Below are 22,982 nucleotides of genomic sequence, written 5' to 3' on the forward strand. Positions count from 1 at the left end.
GGGCAGCTAGGTGGCGCAGTGAATAGAGCATCAGCCCTGGAGTCAGGATGACCTGAGTTCAAATCCAGCCTCAGACATATAACACTCACTAGCTGTGTGACCCTGGGCAAGTCACTTAACCCCAACTGCCTCACCAAAAAAAAAAAGAGTTGTCAGACAGGTTGGAGGTAAACCAGGAAAAAAGTAATGTCAAAAAAACCCAAAGAGAAGGCATTCAGAAGAAGTCACTAGTATTTTTAAAGGTAGCAAAGTGGTCAAGAAGGATAAGAACCAAGAAGTAAAAAAAAAAAGAAAAAAAATTCAAATTTGGTAAATAAGAAACTGTTGGCAACTTTGAGGGAGCAGTTTTAGATGACTGATAAGATCAGAAGCAAGACTGTAAAGGGTTAAGGAGAGAGGAGGAAAATAAAAAAACTTTTTTATTGAAGTTTAGCTGAGAAACAGGTGAAGGATATAGGATGATAACTGAGGTGATAACAGAATCAAGTGAATAAAGATGGAGGGAGGCATGTGAATATTTGAAGGCAATAAAGAAGGTACCAATAGATAATGAGAGAATAAACAGTAAAGGAGGAAGATGACTGAAAAGACTGGAGAAGAGGAGATCATGGGCATAAGCCTGTAATGTGACCATCATAGTTAAATACAGTTCAACAAGTGTTTTCACATCCATCATTTTATCTGATCCTGGAAACAACTGTCTGAGGCTGGCAAGGGAAGTATTATTATTCCCATTTTACAGATGAGGAAAGTGTGATGCTTATTTTAGAGAAACTGTCCTGCCCAAGAGGAGTCATGCTTACTTCAGAAGGGGAGCTGATAAGATAAATGATCAGGCTTCCTGGTTTGATCTTTACTGGCAAGATGCCCACCCTGCAGTTTCTTTCCATTCAGCTAGAACGTAGTCCTCAACCTCCTAGAGACATTTCCAAATATGGGAGGGTAAGATGCAGTAGCATCGGAAGTGCAAAATGATGGTTAAGGTAATGAATGAAGCCAGTGACAGCTAAAACACTCTGCATCCTGGGTCTATCTGTTCATCCCTTCTAAGGTGTGAGCACTTTCATCAGTCTGAAATCTAAGTTTTATGCTCAAAGATTGTAAGAAAGCCATGGATCCACTCAGGTAGCAGATAGATACCTTTGAGATTGTGCCACCAAGCAAAGGTTTGTATGTGGCAGGGAAGGTCTCTGAGGAATCCCCTACATTCCAAGGCACAGGCTTTCAGGATATTAATCCATGACCATTGTGAGCACTTTACAATATTTACTCAATGTGGATAAAAGACATTAAATTACAGTCAAGAACTCTGAGAGCCTTTCCAATTCTATTCCCCACTTACCTCTTTGTTAAAAAGATTTGTAACCTGAAGACAATGCCAGCTGACTAAAAGTATGAATAATGCTGAGCAGAGGATGGGTAGCTGAACCACACTTGCCAACAGAAACTCCTTTATAAGGTCTTCTCCAGCCTGGACCTCAATTTACCCCATTTGTAAAGAAAGGAACCCACTTCTAGAAAAGACCATACGGGAGAAAAGGATAAATGAACAGCTTTAGTCAGTAAAGTGTAAGAATGCTGGCCAAACCAAAGACCTAAAGGGCATGGATTGAGTAGCTTAACTTCTACAAATGGGACAGGGAAAGCCAAAGCTGAAACACTATAATGCTTCTCTTCTGCCCCACATATGATACTGAGAACAGCTCTGGAACTCAAATCAGAAAATCAGGCTCAAATCCCTACTCTGGCATCTGCCACCTATGCCAAAGCTTCTTCAGCTCTCTAGGTCACAGCTTGCTGATCTATAAAATCAAAGTGCTAGAGTATGGTATTGTGGACATAAACCAGCTGAACTTGGGAGTCCAAAAGAACAGGGTATGAATGCCACCCATGACATTTATTAGCTGTGTGATCCTGGGCAAATCACCTAACAGTCTCCTCATCTGCAGAAAGAGAAGGTCGTCTCCAATGACCTCCATGTTCCATTCTAGCTCTTGATCCTATGATACAAAGAATCCAATGGCTGTTGTGCCATTGTGAAGAAAAGTGATCCCAGAGAAAACTTATATGAACTGATATGAAGTGAGCAGAACACAATAACAGTAATATTGTACAACGATCAATTGTGAATGACTTATTCTCAGTAACATAATGAAATGATCCAAGACAATTCTAAAGGACTTATGATGAAAAATGCTATCCACCTCCAGAGAAAGAACTGATGGAATCTGAATGCAGAGCAAAGCATAATTTTTTAAACTTTATTTTTCTTGTTTTTCATTGGTCTGTGTTTTCTTTCACATGACTGATGTGGAAATATATTTTATATGACTGCTCATGTATAATCTATATCAAATTACTTGCCTTCTTAAGCAAGGGGGAGGAAAGGGAAGAAGGGAAGGAATCTGGAACTCAAAAATTACAAAAAATGAATATTAAAAATTGTTTTTACAATAAAAACATTCTTTGAATGTTTAAAAAATACAAAAAAAAATCTTTAGGATTAAATTATTTAGTATCCATTCATTTTTAGTCTTTACTTCAAAAGTCCTTTTTCCAATGTAATTTTATTGTATTACGATCAGTAAAAGATGAATTTTTTTTTAAAAAAACTGATCCCAGAGTCTAGACAAGAGCGTCTTAGCCACCCAGGGAAACTATGGAAAGACTATATAAACAGCAGCTTCCTCTACAATGATCAATGATTGGAATCTAGTTAACAATCTGTCTTTTCTGGGTCTTGCCATTTGTAGAAAAAGTCCCACATGATGAAGGGTGAAAGGATTTTTTTTTTTTGAGAGTAGGGTATGGTTAGACATTGGTCTGTTCATCTACATTTTGATACTTAATATTCCTAGCAAACATCCTCAATACTGAAACAATGAAAAGCAAGCGAATGCTGCAAGGGAACATTTGTGAGCTGTGAGAGGGAAAAAGAAAAAAGGATAGTCAGGATAGGAGATATTACCCTGCTAAAGTTTCGCTGAAATGCAGATTTCCCTCTAGATACTATATTACTTTGCCCCTTGGCTGACCATATTTAAGTAATAATTTTATTCAATATATTTTCCTTTCATTTTTGTTTGTTCACCTGAAGTTCCCCTACACAAAAGTCATTAATGCAAAAGGTCTATAGGGCCAAACTGATCCCTAAATCCTCATGGCTACAACCAACTGGCTACACAGGAACATTTGAAGCAGTTACTCTGCAGGGAGAAAACATCGAATCTGCTCTGCTATCCTGCCCTGGACCTATGCAGAAAATGCTAAAGTCAAAGCAGTTTCTAAAACCCACCATTTTGCTTGTAATGAAGCTTGACAGTCCTAGGAAATTAGAATACTAAAAAGTTTAGTATATAATCAATCAAAAGCACATATTAAGCACCTACTTATAGGCTAGGCAAACGAGGATACAAGGGCAAAGAATGACACAAAAGAACCTATAGCAACAAAGATCAGTAAACTTGTGAGCTAGGCTTTCTCCAAAGCCATCATAACATCTTTTTTTAAGTACCTAATACATGCAAGAGAGTATGCTGGATCCTATGGGGAACACAAAGATAAGTAAAGCAAAGTCCTTGTCCTCGAGAAGCTTATAAGCAGTCTACAATGACTGGGCTTTATGCTGCATGCAAATAGGAGAACTGAACATAAATGGAAAAAAAACCCCACAAAACATTAAAGGCCTCATATGCGCAAGGCACATATAAAAACAAAAAAGAAACAGCCCCTGATCTCAAGAGACTTACATCAGATTGAGGTGATACCACCTATAAGTATATACAAATAACACAAAAATAATCCAAGAAAAAAAGTGCCAATCACAAAGGAATCAGGAAATAAAGAGGTACTTGAGCTAAGGATTCTAGGAAGAGGTAAGGAGGGAACTCCTGACACAACGAATCACTTGGGCAGAGGCAAGGAGGTAGAGGACAAGATGTCTTATTCAAGGAATAGCTATCTGAGAAAGACTGTGAAGGGGAATAACATGAACTAAGGCTGGAAAAGCTAAATGGGAGCCAGTCTGAAGGGGGCTTTAATTGCCACACTAAGGAGTATCTTATCTAAAAAGAAGACAAAGCCAGTGTAGATTTTTGAATAGAGTGAAGTAACATGATCAAGAGTGGCAAAGTGGATGGAGTACTGGGCCTGGACTCAGAAAGATCTGAGTTCAAATCAGCCTCAGAAACGTAATACCTGTGTGACCTTGGGCAAGTCACTTCAATTTCTGTTTGACTTAGTTTCCACACCTGTAAAAAGGGGATGATAATAGCACCTACCTCCCAGAGTTGTTTTAAGGATCAAAGGAGATAATGACTGTAAAGCACTCAGCACAGTTCCTAGCACATAGTAGGTGCTAGATAAAGGCTAGCTATTATTATCATTATCATTATTACAGTTTTTATTATCTGTGTTTTAGATATAAATGTGGAAGGTTCTGTGAAAGAGAGATTGGAGGAGAGACCAGAGGCAAGAATACCAATTAGGAGGCTACTGCAAAGTCCACACAAGAAGTAATAAATGACTAAACTAGGCAGAGGTTGTATGAGTCTAGAGAAGGGGACAGACACAGTAGACGCTGTGGAGGTCGATTCAATAAGATTTGGCAAGTGATCGGGCATGGGAATCGAAAGCGAGAGAAAAGTCAAGGATGACTCCAAGGTTATGAACCTCAGTTACTGCTAAGATGGTGAGACCACTTTCCCAACTACCACAGAGAGCAACACCATCTCCCCAGGCCCTCCTCAGGCTCACAACCTAGGGGTCATCCTGGATTCCTCACTATCTCTCACCCTCCAAATCCAAGCTGTTACCGAGGCCTGTCGATTTCCCCTTTGCAACATCTCTCCAATAAGCCCCCTTCTCTCCTCTGACGCTGCCAACACCCCATGCAGGTCCTCTCCACCTCATGCCTTGATCACAATAACCTACAGGTGGGTCTCCCTGCCTCAAGTCTCTCCCCACTCCAACCTAGTCTTCACTCAGCCACTCAAGTGATTTTCCTAAAACACAGATCTGATCATGTCACACTCCCTTATTCAACAAACTCCAGAGGCTTCCTTTTACCTCCAGGAGTGAATACAGAATGCTCTGTGTGGCATCCAAAGCTCTTCCCTCCTACCCTACCAGTTTTCTTACACCTTGCTCCCCAACACATACTCTGAACTAGTGACAATGGCCTTCCTGGCTTTTCTGTGAACAAGACACTCTATTTCTTGGGTTCAGGCATTTTCTCCAGCTGTCCCCTAGGTCCAAAATGTTCCTCCTCCCACCCTGGGCTTCCTTTAAATGTCAATGAAAATCCCACCTTCTACAGGAAGATTTTCCTAATTCCTCTTAATTCCAGTGCCTACCTGAAGTTAAGTATTTCCTATTTATCCTGTAAGTAGCTTGCTTTGTATATATTTGTTTGCATTCCCACCCAGGAGATAGTAAGCTCCTTGAGGACAGAGAAGATCTTTGGCCTCTTTTATAATGGTCTATAACAGCTGCATGCAAAGATAAAACAGACCAATAGGAGAATGGTATTTAAATGAAAAAATATTAAAGGCCTATCATATGCAAGGCACTGAGTATATAAAAACAAAAATTTAAAAATCCCTGGTCTCAAGAGAATTATATTAGCACTTAGCACAGTACCTAGCACACAGTAGGTGCTTAACAAATGTTTATTGAGTTGAAGTTTTGTTGTAGAGTTCTGCTTCTGGGAGCCAAGATGGCAGAGTAAAAAGATAGTCACTCTCACTCTCCCCTATCAACCTCTGAAAACCCAGAAAATATCACCCCAGAAAAAAAAAACCCTGGAACACCTGAACTAGAAGAAAGACGAGGAGCAGCAGTGCAGCAGCCCAGCAAACAGGTCTCCCAGTGCCTCAGCAAAAATAAGGGAGGCAGAACTACAAGGGGTCCCAGGCAGATAAGTACCCTGCGGCATTCATCTGAAAGGAGGTGAAGAAAACAACCTAAAGGCTTCCTAAAGCCCTGGCCTTGCTGATTCCAACCCAACACCAGGTGAGCTGACGGAGCCCTGCAGCCTCCAATTGTGAAGAAATCCTGAAGCCCAGGTGGTAGAGCAGGCAAACACCAACACCTGGACCTCCGAGTGCCTCAGTGAGGGCAGGGGGAACCGGTGGAAACCAGCTCAGAAAACCACCAGGTGCCTCGGCACTCTACACAAAGGAATCTCCCAGTGCATTAGCAGAAATGAGGGAGACAACACTGCAGGGGGCCCCAGGCAGATAAACACCTGCAGCACCCATCTAAAAGGAGCTGAAGAAAGCTAAAGGAAAGGAAAAGCAGGCAACCTAGAATTGCCTGAAAGTTCCAGCCTTGCTGATTCCAGCCCAACACGAGGTAAGCTGCCAGAAACCTACAGCCTCCAATTGCCAGCATAAGAGGCCCCAGCACGCAAAGCCAGTGACCAAGACCTAGGCTCCCAACACAAGAAGCTTGGGTCAGTACCCTCTGTTCCCCAGCAGGAGAGCTCAATCTCTTTAAAGGCCAGGGAATAAAGAAACACCATGAGTAAAAAGAAATGTACCATAGATTCATATTATGAGAAGAGTGAAGATCAAGACAGAAATTCTGAAGAGGACAACATTGTCAACAAACCCACATCTGCAACAACAAAAGGGAATATGAACTGGTCTGAAGCCCAAAAAGCCTTCTTAGAAGAGCTTAAGAAGGATTTTAATAGTCAAATGAGAAAGGTAGAAGAGTCCTTCAAAAATACAATTGGCCAACTGGAAAAAAAATACACTGAAGAAAACAAATCCCTAAAAACCACAATTGGCCAATTGAAGAAGGAAGGACAAAAACTAACAGAAGAGTACACTGAAGAAAACAAGTCCATAAAAAACACAATTGGCCAGTTGAAGAAGGAAGTACAAAAACTAACAGAAGAAAACAATCTGTTAAAAATAGAATTGGACAAATGGAAACTAATGTCTCTATGAGACAGCAAGAATCAGCCAAACAGAAACAAAAAAATGAAAAAATAGATGAAAATGTAAAATACCTCATCAGGAAAACAACCGACCTGGAAAACAGACTCAAGAGAGACAATTTAAAAAAAGAGCCTGGACAGTATCTTTCAGGAAATCATAAAGGAAAACTTCCCGGAAGTCCTAGAACCAGAAGGGAAAATAACCATAGAAAGAATATACCACTCACCACCTGAAAGAGATCCCAAATTGACAATGCCAAAGAATATAATAGCAAAATTCCAAAATTACCAGATGAAAGAGAAGGTGCTGCAAGCAGCCAGAAAGAAAGAATTTAAATATCATGGAACCACAGTCAGGATTACACAGGACCTTGCAGCTTCTACATTAAAAGACCGCAGGGCATGGAACTTGATGTTGTGTAAGGCAAAGGAACTTGGATGACAGCCAAGGATCAACTACCCTGCAAAAATGAGCATGATTTTTCAAGGGAGGAGATGGATATTCAATGAAATAGGGGACTTCCAAACCTTCCTGATAAAAAGACCAGAGCTCAACATGATCTTCAAGTACAAGATTCAAGAAAGATATAAAAAGGTAAATGGGACAGAAAGATGCAAAATGTTGCTCATGAGGGCGGACTGTTTACATCACTACAAGGGAAGATGGCACTTACAACTCTTGAGAACTGCACTGTTATTACACCTTGTTAAAGGAGTTTACATAAAGAGGGTGGATATTAGTTGACTTTGACGTAATGATAAAAAAAAATCTAATCAAGTGGGTTAAATGGATCCAAAGAAGTGTTTCAATTTGATCTTAGAAAATGTACTGAGTTGAACTGAAATATAAAGAGTTCTATTTTGGGCCAGGTAAGTGGTTTAAGATACCCAGGAAATATTTAAGTGAAGATGTACGGTAGAAAGTTGGTAATATGGGACCAAAATTCAAGGGAAAGTTTAGGACTAGTTATTTAGATTTTGGATAAAATAAAGATAACTGAACCCAAGAAAGCTGATAACAGCAAGCGAGAGAGTGTGGAGAGAAGGGAGGAGGGCCCAGGTCAAAACCTTGGGGGATTGCTCTTATTTACTGAGTGAGAGGAGGATGATCCAGTAAAAGATTGAGAAAGGTTTTCAGACAAACAGAAAGCAAACTTTGTAAACCAAAGAGAAAAAGCTCGTAAAGCAAAATTATAGAAAGTTCACTTGTTCCCTGACTAGTCACAAAACAGAGGCAGAAGGCCTGGCCCTCCCCAAAAGAAAAATCCAATCACCAGGGAGTAGCTGCTATATACTTTCCTGAATGTTAGCAATGTGCAGGCTGCTGACCAGCACCTGGTAGGATTCATCAAATGATCTCTTTTGAGAAATTCTATAAGATTTTAAAAGCAAAATTCCACTAATTTATGCTCTATCCAGAATTTGTAACCTAATTTTCCCAAATACTTTTTTCATAAGGTAATTACATCTTTAAAATCTTCAATGGCTCCAAATTTCCTACCTTATCAAGTCTAAATATCTCTGCTTGATTTTTCAAGTCCTTCTGTACCATGATCCCAGTCTACTTGATTTTCTTTCACATTACTCCTAACCTGCTATGTTCTTCGGCCAAAATCTGCCTTCTCACTGTCCCACGGTCCCCTCCTCGACCTTGCTCATTCCTAACGCAGTAACTTCATTCAAGCTGGTCTCTTAAACTACCCAAATCCTACCCGGTCCTTCAAGTCCCAGTTCAAGCACTAACTCCATAACTACTACAGCCCACCATCATCTCCCTCTTCTTTGGATTTCTACAGCACTTCAGCTTGCTGGAGAATGCCACGTACTTCTCCCACCATCGGCCTTGTTTCCTCTAAAAGACTAAGAATTCCTAAGGGACTAATACTGGGCTGAACACATAGTAAACACTAATAAGTACTTGTTGGTTGGACGACTGGTGAGCATTCCAGGATGAGCTAAAGTTCATTTTTTTTAAGTTACAAAGAAGTTTATGAAAGAAACAAAAAGAGCAAACAAGAATGTGGGGGCTACACTGGTTTTCTGTACATTTACTGGAACCTATTAACGTGCAAACAACACGTACTATTTTGAATCCTCCTTTTCCATTCATTAAAGCAGATCCCCAAGGATAATTTTTTGCTAACAAGGGTAACCTAGTCAGTGTTACTTAAAATATACTGAGTACATAGTTAAAACTAATAACTGAATTTCTTTCATTTTCTACCAATTCATATTGGCCTTCCTCTAAATTAGCAAGGTTTTATTTTATTTGCTTTGTTTAGAGAACTGTCTGCCTTATGGGAAGAGTACTAAGATTTTTTTGTTTTTAAACACTCAATTTGGGGTCTCTGGCCCCCGTAGCACATGGAACTACTTCCACATCTTAAAAGGAAATCATGAGACTATTTCAGGGACAAAATCAGGGTCAGCATATTTAACTTCACCTTCTTGACTTTGTACAGGGACTAGATATGGGTACAAAAAATTAGAAAGAGGGCATGACAGAGTTCAGAGTTCCCTTAACAAGCTAATTGCTTTGAATTTGGCTGAAGAGAGGAAGGCAAATCACATGGGCAATGCCTGTGATCACAGTGCCACAAGGAAGTGTCTGTACCATTATGCTTCTAAAATCCTAAAGATCTATACCATCCCCCAAAAAATAGGGTTCGGGAATTCTTCTCACTTATCTAACTAGAGAAAAACCTGTAAAAGTAGCAACAAAACCATACGGGAAAGAAGAGATTAAGGAATCACAGGGGATTCTTGAAACCTGACCCTTTCTTCCTCTCATTTCCCTAGGAGTCATGTTTTACTCTGTTGATACACACCAAATGAGAAAAATCACATGGCGGGCACCAGTCCAGTGTGGGTGGTACCAAACTCAGTCTCAGATAAGGGGTTCCAAGTCAGATCAATTATACGTACTTCTCTTGCTGATTTTTTGTGTGTGCAACAGTAAATATTTGCTTTTAGGGCATCCGATGACGACCACTGCTCTATCCAATCAGGTATTCTACTTAAAGCATGGTCTAGGGTTTGGGGCTTAAGAAAGTAAGAGGAGAAAAACTGAGGCAATGAAGGTTCTTACTTTTTTATGTACTGAGAGGGGATTTCAGGCCATCTCCCCTGAGTTTAGAAGAATAGGCTTTCAATTTCAACAGGAGTAATATAAGCTAGATAACAAGAATTTCTCCCAGTGAGAGCTATGAAACAGTGGATAAAAGACCAAGGGTGTTGGTGACTTCTTCCCTAAAGATCTCGAGTTACAGTAACACCAATCACACCCCCTTCTATCTGTAGAGTGCTTTTAAGCTATCAAAGTGCTTTCACAACCACATCTCATTTTAGTTTCACAGCTTGTTTTCCTTGGAGGCAGGAAAGACAAGATCCAGAGAGATCAAGTAATTTGTTCCAGATCAGACAGCCAGTCAGTCCATGTGAGAGCTGAGGGCTCGAACCCAGTTCTCCTGACGCCTGGGTCCAGTGGTTCTTCTGGTGTACCTGAGACTGCCATCCTCCTCGTCTATGTGGAGGTGGTCCTGCCAGAATGAGACTTGTGTGATCCTTCTTAGTCTAAGGATTTTATAGTTTCAGAGTTCAGTGGAGGAACCAAGGATCCAAATGGTCCCTTACACACTCAACTGGGGAGAGGGGGAAGAGTAGGGTTTGCTGTTCAGAATATCTAAGGTACTTAAAAACTCCTTAAGCTTTTATTGGTTTCTATCTATGGCTGTATTTAAACTGTAAACTATCAATGTTTTCTTCTATTTTGATTATCCCCAGGTACATTGTTTCAACTGAACAGAAACTTGCTCTTATTTTGGAACTCTGGGGACTACAGAGTCCCCACAGGAGTTTCCTGGAAATAAAATATATATGCCTCTTAGGCTAAACAAATTCAGAGATAAACAAATTCTACAGAGGTACATTTAAAAAAAAGACTAAACTTAGATATCCAGCTTGCACAATGGAACCTCCCAGGTCCTCCTCCCTAGGTTTCCAGCTTGCACAAAGGAACCTCCCAGGCCCTCCTCCCTAGGTTTCCAGGGCTCCTCCCCCAGCTTCAAGCTTCCTGCAGAGGCAGCTTTGCAGACAGTCTACTTCCAGAAGAAGAGGTGGATAGGTGGGAGGTGAATTCACTGATGAAAAAAATTTGCTGGGAAAGATGATGTTTCATTGCATTCAATGATAAGAAGTACCATAAAAATGCATAATCAGAGACTCCAACTGTGCCAGGATCCACAACAGTGACATAGCCAGGGGCCTCTTTAACCTGCTCACAGAGCAGCATACAGAATTACTAACCCTCCTGGTTTCTCTGTGGGTGGAAAATGCAGAGTGGGCTAAGCAATAGATTCAATACCCAGAGATATAAAAGTCTGAACTGCAGGATACCAGGCCTTACCTAGTTGATTCGGTTATGAAATGAGAAACCCAAAAGGCCTGGGAGGCAAGTGATACATCAGAAAGCAAAGGATAAACAATTCCAGCTTTTCCTGGGCCCATACGGGTAGTCACCATTCATTCATTCACTCATTCATTAAGCAAGTATTAAGCACCTGCTAAAAGAAAAAGATACTATACACGTGATCTCTATCTCCCTATACAACTCCTTTACTTATTTTCCCAACATCGTTAAGAGTCCAAAGATGTCAAATTCATTTTAAAAGGACATCAAAGAAAAAATATTAACACTATATTCTGTTTTAGGCAAAAGTTGCCAAAGACAATTTTGTTTATTTTAACACTAACCTAACATTTAAGCATTTCTATCTTGGAAAGATGTCCCAATTGATTTAGATTATCCCTATGCCTTCCAACATGTCTTCCCCAATCAGAAACAACTTGAAGTCATATTTACTGGAACACTGAACAATGAAAAATATCATATTTTGTTTTGGTGGGGTTTTTTTGGCTAGGCAATAGGGTTAAGTGATTTGCCCAGGGTCACACAGCTAGTAAGTGTTTTGTGTCTAAGACCGGATTTGAACTCAGGTCCTCCTGAATCCAGGGCCAGTGCTCTATCCACTGCGCCACCTAGCTGCCCCCGAAAAATATTACATTAAAAGTAACTTTGGGGTTAACATTCTAAAACAATAGTCACAATTCTGTTCCTTTCTTAATCAGTCCCCCACATCTGACTGATGAGGGACTTCTCCCAGTGATCTAAAGATATCTCAATTACTTCTCAATGAAGAAGAGTGGTTCATAGTATCAAGGACTTTAGGTAATGGACAAAAAGGAGAGTGCCCTAAATTGGGTCAATATCTCAATCTCTTTAGGGTGGAGAAGGCAAAAATCTAAAATGACAAAGAATTCTTAGTTCAAAGTTTAGGTAATTCATTTGCCTAAAGAAGGTCCTTTGACCTACCTCACCTCCAGAGTTTTATTTAAAAGTTTTTAAATATTTTCCAAAAGGGGAACACAAATTGTTCGATACATTATCAGAAACACTATATCAATAGCTCTAATTAGAAACACAAATAAAACACATTACTCCTAAAAAACTTGAAGTACGCCATTTTTAGTTTCGAATTGTCTGAGTATAACAATAGTCAGTCAACTAGCATTCACTAAGAGCCTAGTATGCACCTACTACATACTGAGAATGCAAAGAAAGGCATACACACAAAAAACCAGCCCCTGCTCTCAAGGAGCTCACAGTCTAATGGAGCACACAACATACAAAAAACTATGCACAAATTACATAAATGTAGGACAAACTGGGGAAAATCTCAGAGAGAAGATTAAGGAGGGCTAGTAAAGGCTTCTTGAAGAAGGTGAGATTTTGAGAGACTATAAGGAAGCCCCCTAAGGAAGCCAGGAGACACAGGTGACAAGAGGGAATGTGCCAGGCAAAAGTACTAGCCAGTGAGAGAGCCCTGGAGACGGGCAGTCAGGAAATGGGAGAGTTGTGTCCATGGGAACAACAAAGAGGCCAGGGTCATTGGACTGGCAGTGTAAATGGAGAAGAGTGAAAAGGTAGAAAAGGGGCCAGGTTATGAAGGGCTATGAAAATCAACCAGAGGGCTTTGTACTTGATCCTGGAGGTAAGAGGGAGCCACTGGAATTTATTAACTAGGGGAGTGATATGGTCACACCTACATTTTAGGAAGTGCAGGATGAATGGGAGCAGGGAAATGCCTGAGCCAAGGACACCAACCAGAACGCACCAAGGCGGTTGCACTGTCAGAGGAGAGAAGGGTTTATGCATGAGAGTATATACGTAAGATGTTATGAAGGTATAAATGACAGGACTTGACAAATTATTAGATACAGAGGTAAAAAGTGAGGAGTCCAAGATGACACTAAGGTTGACAATCCGAGTAACTACAAGTACTCAGGAACATACTCTACAGTACAGGGAAGTTTGGAAGAGGAGAGGGTTTGTAGGAAAAAAATAATGAGTTGTGTTTTTTGGGGTTTTTTGTGAGGCAATTGGGGTTAAGTGACTCGCCCAGAGTCACACAGCTAGTGACTGTTATGTGTCTGAGGCCGAATTTGAACTCTGTTCCTCCTCATTCCAGGGCCTGTGCTCTATCCATGGCACCACCTAGCTACCCCATGAGTTGTGTTTTGAATACACTGAGTTTTTAATATGTCTACGGACAGTGGCTAAGAATTGGAAATTGAGGGGATGCCCAACAATTGGGGAATGGCTGAACAAGTTATGGTATATGAATATAATGGAATACTATTATGCTTTAAGAAATGATGAGCAAGCAGACTTCAGAAAAACCTGGAAAGACTTGTATGGACTGATGCTGAGTGAAGTGAGTAGAACCAAGAGAACATTGTACACAGTAATAGCCACACTGTGCAATGACTAACTAATTTTGATAGACTTAGCTCTTCTCAGCAATGTAAGACATCCCCAAAAGTCTCATGAAGAACTATGGAGTCTGAATGCAGATGGAAGCATACTATTTGCTCTTTTTTTTTTCCTTCTGTTTTGTTTTGTTTCTTCTTTCTTGTGGCTCCTCCTATTGGTTCTAATTCTTCTTTACAACATGACTAATGAGAAAATGTTTAATAGGAATGTATATGTATGCATGCCATCTTGGGGAGGGAGGTGGAGAGGAGGGGGGAAAATTTAAAACTCAAAAACTTACAGAAGTAAATGTTGAAAACAAAATAAATTAATAAAAAATTTAAATATATATATATATATGGACATCCAGTCTGAGATATCTAAAATGCAGTTGGAGATACAAGACTGGAAAAGGGAGAGAGGTTATCTGAGAGTCATCTACAAGGGGAAGATCATTTGAAATCTTAGGATTACTGAGCACTAGCAAGTGAAACAGTATAGAGGTAGGAAAGAAGAGGGCCCAGGACGGAGCCTTGGGAAATCCCCAAGATTAGTGGGCAAGATCTGGATGAAGAGTTAGCAAAGAAGACCTAGAAGGAGTAGTCAGACAAGTAGGAGGAGAATCAAGAGAGAAAAGTGTCACAATATACTATGGAGAAGAGAGAAGGTGACTGACAAAGCCAAAGGCTGCAGAGAGGTCAACAAAGATGAGGATTGAGAATGCCATTAGATTTGGTTATTAAAAAGAGCATTAGTAACTTTGAGAATCATTTCAGTTGAATAGCTGAGGTTGAAGGCTAGACAGCAAAGAATTTAGAAGCTGTTAATAAACAGCTAACAAGTAGTTAATAAGCATTTATTAAGTACCTACTATGTGCCAGATACTGTGCTGAGAGCTGGGGATATAAAAAAAGGTAAAAGCCAGTCCCTGCTCAGAACTCACAGCCTAAGAGGAGAGACTCCACACAAGCAAGACATACACAAAAAAATTTGGAAACAATCAAGAGAGAAGCCATTAAAATTAAGGCGGTTCAAAAAAGGCTTCCAGTAGAAGAAATATTTTAGAAGGAAGCCAGGGAAGTAGGGAGGCACTGATCAGAGGGAGAGCATTCTAGTTATAGGGAACAGCCAACAAAAATGCCCAGAAATGGAGTGCCTTGCTTGAGGAAAGAAACAGCTAGGAAACCAGTATCACTGGTTCTCATAGTACTAGAAGGTACTAGGGGCAGCTAGGTGGCGCAGGGGATAGAATGCTGGGCCTAGAGTCAGGAAAACTCATCTCCCTGAGTTCAAATCCGGCCTCAAGACACTTACTAGTCGTGTGACCCTGGGCAAGTCACTTAATCATGTTCGCCTCAGTTTCGTCATCAATAAAATGAACTAGAGAAGGAAATGGCAAACCACTCCAGTATTTTTGCCAAGAAAACCCCAATTGGGTTCATAAAGAGTCAAACATGACTGAAATTAACAACTGTATGAAGACTAGAAGGGGAGTGGCAAGTTATAAAAAGCTTTGAACACCAAAGAGTGGATTTCATATTGTGACAGAGATAACTGGAAGTTTATTAAGCCAGGGATGGGGAAGAGGGAGGAAGGTCAGGAAACAGAGTCAGAACTATATTTTACAAAGATCACTTTAACAGGTGAGTAGGACATGGCTTAGAATGGGGAGGCATTTGTAGCTGGGAAACAAACCAGTTGGCTATTGCATAGTAGTCCAAAGGTGATGTGATGAGGGCCTACATCAGGGTAGTAGCAGCATCAAAAAAGGGCTAAGAAGGGTTAGATGAAGTTAAATCCACAGGTATGTCAACAGATTGGCTATGGGGGGGGGGTGAAAGTAAAGCACAGAGGATAATACTTAAGTTGTGAGCCTGAGAGACTGGGAAGATGGTGATGCCCTCAATAATAACAGTTAAATTTGAAAGTAGAGAGATTTGGAAGGAAAGATAATGAGTTCAGTTTTAGACATGTTGAGCTTAAGGTGTCTATAGGACACCAATTTGAGATGTTCAATAGGCAGCTGGTGATACAAGACTGGAAGTAGGCAAGGAGGTTATAGCTGGATGAATAAATCTGAAAATCATCAGCACAGAGACAATAATTCAATCTATGGGAGCTGATAAAATCACCAAGTGAAACAGCATATAGAGAAGTCTCAGGACAGAGCTCTGTGGGATACCCATGGTTAGCAAGCATGACGTGAAGATGTAACAATGAGATTGAGAATGAACAGTCAAATACTTAGGAGAACCAGAAAAAACCGTACCATGAAAATTTAAAGAGAAAAGAGTATCAAGGAAAAGAGGGTGATCAAAGGCTGCAGGGAAGTCAAGAAGAATGAGGACTGAGAAAAGGCCATTAGATTTGGCAAAGCGTAGGCACATAAAAGGGAGGAGAAATATAAGACAATAGTTAGCACAGGGAGATGAATTGAGTAAGGGTTTTCTGAAGATGGGGAGACATGGGCATCTTTCTATACAGAAGGGAAATAGCCAATAGACAGGTAACAATTGAAAATTAGAAAAAGAGTAGGGATGATAGAGGGGGTAATCTGTTGGGATGGAATAGGATCACCTAAGCATGTAAAGGGGTTAGACTTGGCAAGGAAAAAGAGCACTTCTTCATGTGAAATGGGTGGAGGAGATAGTAGGGGAAGATATCTGAATGATGGGAGATGAGGAAAAGGGGAGAGGAAGGAGTTCTCAGTGAATGGTTTCCATTCTCAGCTTACTTAGATTGCTTGGAAGTTAGAGAAAATGAAAAGATTTGGAAAACCTACTGCACTGAAGGGGCTTGTAAATCATTTAGAGAGCTATAAAAAGACTGTTTTGCCTCAGTTGAGGGTCCAGTTAAGATTATGTAACATAAACTTGTAGTTGTCCTAGTCATCACTGTTTCATGATTTTCTCCAGCTTTGTTCAATAGTAAATGAGTAGGGGCAAAGGAAGGGGGATGGTAGGGATAATCCAAGATGGGTTTTTGGAAAGGCAAGATCTTTTTTTACTGGATAATGTAGCAAGGGGCTGGAGGAAAGAGAATAGTATAAACTGGTTACCAGTAAGTCAAGATGAGGATGAGAATGTAACTTGTGCAAGGGTGATGGCCTAGGAAAGAATTGAAATTGGAGGTCTCAATGAAGAAGAAAGTGGGTTGAAGTTGAAAGGCAGAAGAAGAGGTGAAATGACAACAGCTAATGATAAGATAAAGCAATATTAGAGTTCATGACCACGGATGTGGAACTCTTGTGAGTGATAGCAAGATTAAGGGTAAGTCCATCTCTATGTGAAGCTGTGGTAAGGGTAGGGGACTAAGTGATGGGGAAATGAGTGTGCTAAGGAACTGAGGGACTAAGGAATTTGAGGAAGTATCAATATGTATGTTAAAGACTGTGAGGGAGGCATTGAATTCATCAAAGAAAGAGAATGTCCTGGAAGTCAGCAGACAAGTTATCAGAATCTTGACTGGGTGATAAATATGGACTAAATGAACCTCAAAGAACAAGTTACTGGGTGATGGAGAGAGAGAGAGAGAGAGAGAGAGAGAGAGAGAGAGAGCCTGGCACCAGCTAGGTGGTGCAGTGGATACAGCTTTGGAGTCAGGAAGACCCAAGTTCAAATCAAACACATACCACTTACTAGTCACTTAACCCCAACTGCCTCACCCCTCATCCCACCCCCCCAAAAGAGAGAGAGAGCATGCACTAGTGCACTTGGAAGTGGCAATGGGATGAAAGAAGTATTTCAACTCCTTACTAGGTCCCTCACCAGGACCAAGGAATCTGAGAGAGAAAAAAGGAAATAAGCACTTATTAAGCACCTAGTATTTGCCGATACTGTGCTAAACACTGTACAAACAATCTCATTTGATCCTCCTAACAATCCTGGGAGGTAAGTGACTATTATTATCCCCATTTTTACATAGGAGGAATAAGGCAAACAGAGGTTAACTTGCCCAGGGTCACACAACAAGTATCTGAAGTGAGGGCTTCCCGGCTCCAGGTCGAAGGCCTATCCATTGTGCCACCTACTGCCTCTAGTGTAGTAAGCCTGTTTCTAGACACACAGACCTTGGAGTTCCTGTAATGTTCTTTTTTCCTTTTTCCTGGCCCCAGTGACTGAAGGATTTTTTCCCTTCTGGCCCCAATTCATTCTATGGAGTGCAGTCATCCCTCCCTCCAATAGTTTGGAGGCTTATCTTTGTGAGGTAATATTAATCTCTTGGACTAAGGATAATTAACCCCTCCCCTTAGTCTGTTGTAAAATGGGGAAGGGGAGAAAGTAGAGGCACACTGAAGGGGCTCACAGATTCCATCAGCAGTGAGCTATGCAGTTTAACTTTATAGACTAAAGCAATGTTTCTTAAACTATGCTGCAAGGAACCCTGAAACATCTCAAGTTTGTTTTAAATTAACCTTATGCTTTTGTGAACAGGAATGAAAAATTACTGTAGAGGATTTTACTATAAGGATTCTGACAGTTCTGTTTAAAATGAAGGGTTCTACCATTATGGAAAAGCATAGAAACCACTGCTCTAAAGCAATTGTTCTTAACCTGGGATCTCCTAGGCAGTCCAACCAAACTGGCCTTCTCTCTGTTCCTCCATCTCATCTACTATTTCCATGCCTTTGCACGGCCTGTCCCTCATGTCTGGAACTGACTCCTTCCTATGACATATAATCCCTCTCTTCTCTTACGATGCAGCTTAAGTACCATCTTCAACTCAAAGTCTTTTCTAATCCCAATAGATGGTGCTTCCCTCTCAAATTATCTTGGTGATGTCATCTCCTTCCATGGATTTAATTATCATCTCTCTGCTAGTGATTCTCAAAACTACTTATCCTGTCCACTCCCATCTCTCTCCCAACTTTTCTCAATTCTAGTGCCCAGCCTCTTAATTACTCCCTATTTATCCTGTACTGTATATAGCTTCTCTGTACGTATTTTTGTTTGCTGTCTCCCCCATTAGACTGTGCTTAGGTGTTCAATGTTTATTGACTACTGAACTAACTTGTACAAACTTGCATTTATTTTCTATTTCTTCTGCATGTATTGTATATGTACTTGTCTCCTCTGATTATTAGTTCACTGAATATAGGGACTGGTTTGTTTTATGTACTTCTATCCCTAGCACCTAGCACAGTGCCTGGCACACAGCAGGAACTTAATATTTGCTGAGTGACTGACTGAACTACGTTCAAACATTATGTAACATCCTTTTTAATACCTCCAGTGGAAGCAAATCCTCATCCTTTGAGAGTGAATTTGATCTCTGGAAACAGTGAAAAGTCAATCTCAGAATTATGCCCAACTACTTCCTCTCCCTCACCCCCTCATCTCAGTTCTAAGTTTGTTCAATCTAGTTACGCATCTTGAGTCTTTCCCCTTCTTCCATTCACAAGGCTACCACCCTTGCTCAGATTCTCATCACCTTTAACTTGGACTACTGCAAAAACCTCCTAATTGGACTACTGGCAGCTAGTCTTTCTCCTCTCCAATCTAAACCTCCACAGAGCTGCCAAATTAAAATCATCTTTCTAAAGCACAATTCCAATCACATCACTCCTCTGCTCAAAAGTCTTCAGTGACTCCCTATTGTATTTAGGAGAAAATACAAACTCCTCATTTTGTAATTTAAAGCCCTTCATGATCTGGTTCTAACCTACCTTTCCAGGTTTATTTCATATTATCCTTAATGCACTCTCCATTCCAAAGAGACTTACTTGCCATTTCCCACAACTCAGCCCTCCATCTCAAGGCTCCTTGCTTTTAACACCATCCTTAACATATGGAATGTACTCTTCTCAACCTCTCAGAATTCCAATACCTCACCTCCTTCAGGAAGCCTTTCTTGATACCCTCACTTGTTAGTGCTCTAGCCTGCCTCAGATAATTGTTGGTCCTCACATGTTGCATCCTCTTCCCCAAAACAAGTTCCTTGAGGAAGATAGGAGAATTCTGTGTCATTTTTTGACTTTTTATCTCCAGTGCCTGTAGGATCAATTAAGGTGGGTGAATCTGGCAAATACCCTCCTTGGTCAAAAACTAGGTATAACTGAATAAAATAGAACTATTTTTATTTTGTTGCTCAAACTGTCCCCAAAGGCAATTCTGAAAGAATACAAAAAGTATTTTAAACAGCATTTCTGGAATAGAACGCAGTCTTCAAAAGTGGCTATGAAGGATAATAATTATTTGGAGATACTTAATGCATTTGTTAAAAATTTATCTCATTTTTTTTTTAATAACACCTCTTCCTCTTTCTTCCCTGATCCAAGAAAAAAACTAACAAAGCTTTCTATCACTGAGAAATCTACAAGGAGACTTAGGAAAGGTTGGAGACTAAGCATCACACAGTTGGGTTTTGCTGATATTTGTGCTTGCCTTTATCACATATTCATTCATCTACCCTCCTTAAAACAGGGAAATGATTCTTTTCCCTTAACCCTATGCTTCTCAAACTTTTTGATCTCAGGACCCCTTTATACCCTGAAAAATTGAGGACTCCAAAGAGCTTCTGTTTACATGGGTTATATCTACTAATATTTACCATATTAGAAATTAAAACTAGTAAATTTTAAAATGTTTATTCATTTTGAAATAACAATAAATCCACCACATAATCATATGAATAACATTTCAATGAAAAAATCATATTTTCTGAAACAAAAATTAGAAGGCTGTCATCGTTTTACATGGTTTTGCAAATCTCTTTAAAATCTGGCCTAGGGGGCAGCCAAGTGGTGCAGTGGATAGAGTACTGGCCCTGAAGTCAGGAGGACCTGAGTTCAGATCCGGCCTTAGCCCAAACATCTGACACTAGCTGTGTGACCCTGGGCAAGTCACTTAACCCCAACTGCCTAAAAAAAAAATCGCGAATAAAATCTGTCCTAATAGAAAACAGCTGGATTATCATATCTGCTTCTGCATTCAATGTGTTACAATATGTTGTTTTAGCTGAAGTATATAAAGAAAATGCAACCTCATGCAATTAGAAAAGGGAAGAGTACTTTAATAGCCCTTTCAGATAATCATGGACATTCTCTGATACACCAAAACTGGACAAGTGGTAATTTCTTAAAGGATGATTGCAATGTGGGACCTGGAAAACTCCATTTATACTCAAGAGAATAGGAATAAAAAGTTAAATAACAACTTGGTATTATCATGAAAATAATTTTGACCTGTCAAGTCACCTGAAAGGTCTCATGAACCCCCCGAGGTCCAAAGACCACACTTTAGGACTGATGTTTTAACCTATATGACAAGAACAGCATGAAAGTAGAAAAGTCTTTACAGGTCATCTGGTGGAACCTCTTCATTTACTAAGGCCCAAAAAAGATAAATGGCTTGCCTAAAAAGACATAGCTTATTAAGTTACAGAGGCAAGATGTTAAAACAGATCCTCTGACTTCAAATTCTTAAGAGAAAGCCCATGGTTAAAACCGTCAGTCATCTCCAGAAACTGAGGGGCCATTGTCTCATTGAAGCCAAAATCAGATACATAGTAGCATTTACTATGTGTCCCCCAAAAGTGACTTAAACATCTCAGATCCTCATCTATAAAATGAGGCCAATAACAACAGAGTTCATACAGGTAAAGCACTTGGCAAACTATAAAGAACTACATAAATCCTAACCAGTAGCAGTAGTAGGCCTCTTATCAAGAGAGTTCTAAAAGACCTCAACATCCTGCTAATATTTTAGAGACACCGAAGTGGTGCAGTAGACCGAACGGATAGTGGATTGAATCTGAATCCACATCTGGCCTTAGAGACTTCCCTGCTGTGTGACCCAGGGCAAATCACTTAACCTTTCTGTGCCTTAGCTTCCTTCTCTGTAAAACTAATAATAATAATAATAACTGCCCCCCAGGGTTGTTGTAAGGAAAACCTATGATATAATATTGGTTAAATGCTTTGCAAACTTTAATGAGACATACAAATGCTATCGTTTTGAGAGAAAAGGGGAGCTAATATTTAAATGGGAGATAATCCAAAGCACCCTTTTCACCTTCGGAATTACCACTTGCATTTACATACAAGAAAGAATAACAAAGTTATGCCCCAGCTAAGAGTCTGCCTTCTCTTGCCCACACTAAGAGGTCATTTCGTCTCAAGGTCTGACCTGCTCCCTGCTCCAGAGAGCGCTTGTGCTTTGTTACTGGATTTGGTTTGTTCGCACTGAGGCAGGAAAATCCACTAAAAAAGAAAACAGGTCCAGAAACTTACAAATATCCCACTCCCTCCCCCCCCCAAAAATGGATACAGAAGTGGATGCCCAAGAGATAGAGAAGTGCAGCCAACAGCCTCAGCTTCCCGGTGGTCCTGGTCCTCACTTGCATTCCCTTCCCCCCACACGTGGACCAAGCTCCACAACGTCCTCCCCCCGCCCCGCTCCAGGGAAGCCCTCCCCCGGGGCCAGCCTGGGGTGAGCCGGCAAGGAGAGGGAAGTAAAGAGGAGACGGCCAAGTCCCAAGGGTCAGTACGTTGGACAAAACTACTGCGGGGGAGTGGTCAGGGGAGGGGGAAGGGAGAGGCGGGGCCTCGTAAGGAAGTGCGGTGGGCGAGATGACCACCCTCTACGAGGAAGGCGCAGGGGACCGGGGGCAATGATGGAGAAGCCGCCGGTGGCAGGGCCGACACGGCCCCTTGAGCCACAGCTGGAGCCCCGCTCCGAAACCCAACGCCCCTACCTTCGATTTCCCTCCCAGTAGCAAACAGAGGAGACCTGCGCAGCCCCCAGAATTCCCGGCGCCCGGGGCAGCCACCACCGTCCCTTCCCGTGCGCAGGCGCAGACCTAACAAGCCGCTCCCCCTCCCGCGCCTTAATAATGCGTCACCCACCGAACTCCCCAATCACAAGCTGCCGGGTCCTGGCAGGGGTAGCTCCGCCCCCCAACAGAGTTTCCCCTAGACCGGAGCTGGCGGGATTACGTCCTCCATCACTGAGGCCCCGCCCCTTGTCGTGCGTCTCCCTCCGCTAACGATAAATTCCAATTTCGGTATCCTCCGCCAAGACACAAGTAAGTCATAAGGTGTTCTGCACTTAAACCAAGGCACTGAGCAAGTGGATACGTTCCTTCTGTGTGTCAGTAAGCTGGGGATACAAGAAAAGCAGGTTTGGAATGAAAGAAAGGAATTCCTCTCTCCCCATCTCCTGCTGAAAACCTGTATAATGATAGTCAACAAGCATTTGTTAATCGTGTACTATGTTCCAGGCACTG

General features: G+C 41.0%; 1 protein-coding gene across 3 annotated transcripts in view; it reads right to left on the reverse strand.

Annotated features, from left to right (window-relative positions):
* SIL1 (SIL1 nucleotide exchange factor) overlaps positions 1-22,564 on the reverse strand; it is a 264,597-nt gene extending 242,033 nt beyond the window's left edge. For 2 of the 3 annotated variants that reach the window (XM_021005077.2, XM_021005076.2), the window contains exon 1: positions 22,452-22,563. The gene's annotated coding sequence lies outside the window, so the exon portion shown is untranslated. Of the gene's footprint in view, positions 1-22,451 lie in introns of all 3 variants that reach the window. The other variant, XM_021005078.2, reaches the window with a different exon arrangement.
* Positions 22,565-22,982: the final 418 nt, after the last annotated feature.

Source organism: Phascolarctos cinereus, unplaced genomic scaffold (assembly GCF_003287225.1).
Source record: "Phascolarctos cinereus isolate Bilbo 61053 unplaced genomic scaffold, phaCin_HiC Scaffold_2;HRSCAF=192, whole genome shotgun sequence".
In the NCBI taxonomy this organism is placed as follows: domain Eukaryota; kingdom Metazoa; phylum Chordata; class Mammalia; order Diprotodontia; family Phascolarctidae; genus Phascolarctos; species Phascolarctos cinereus.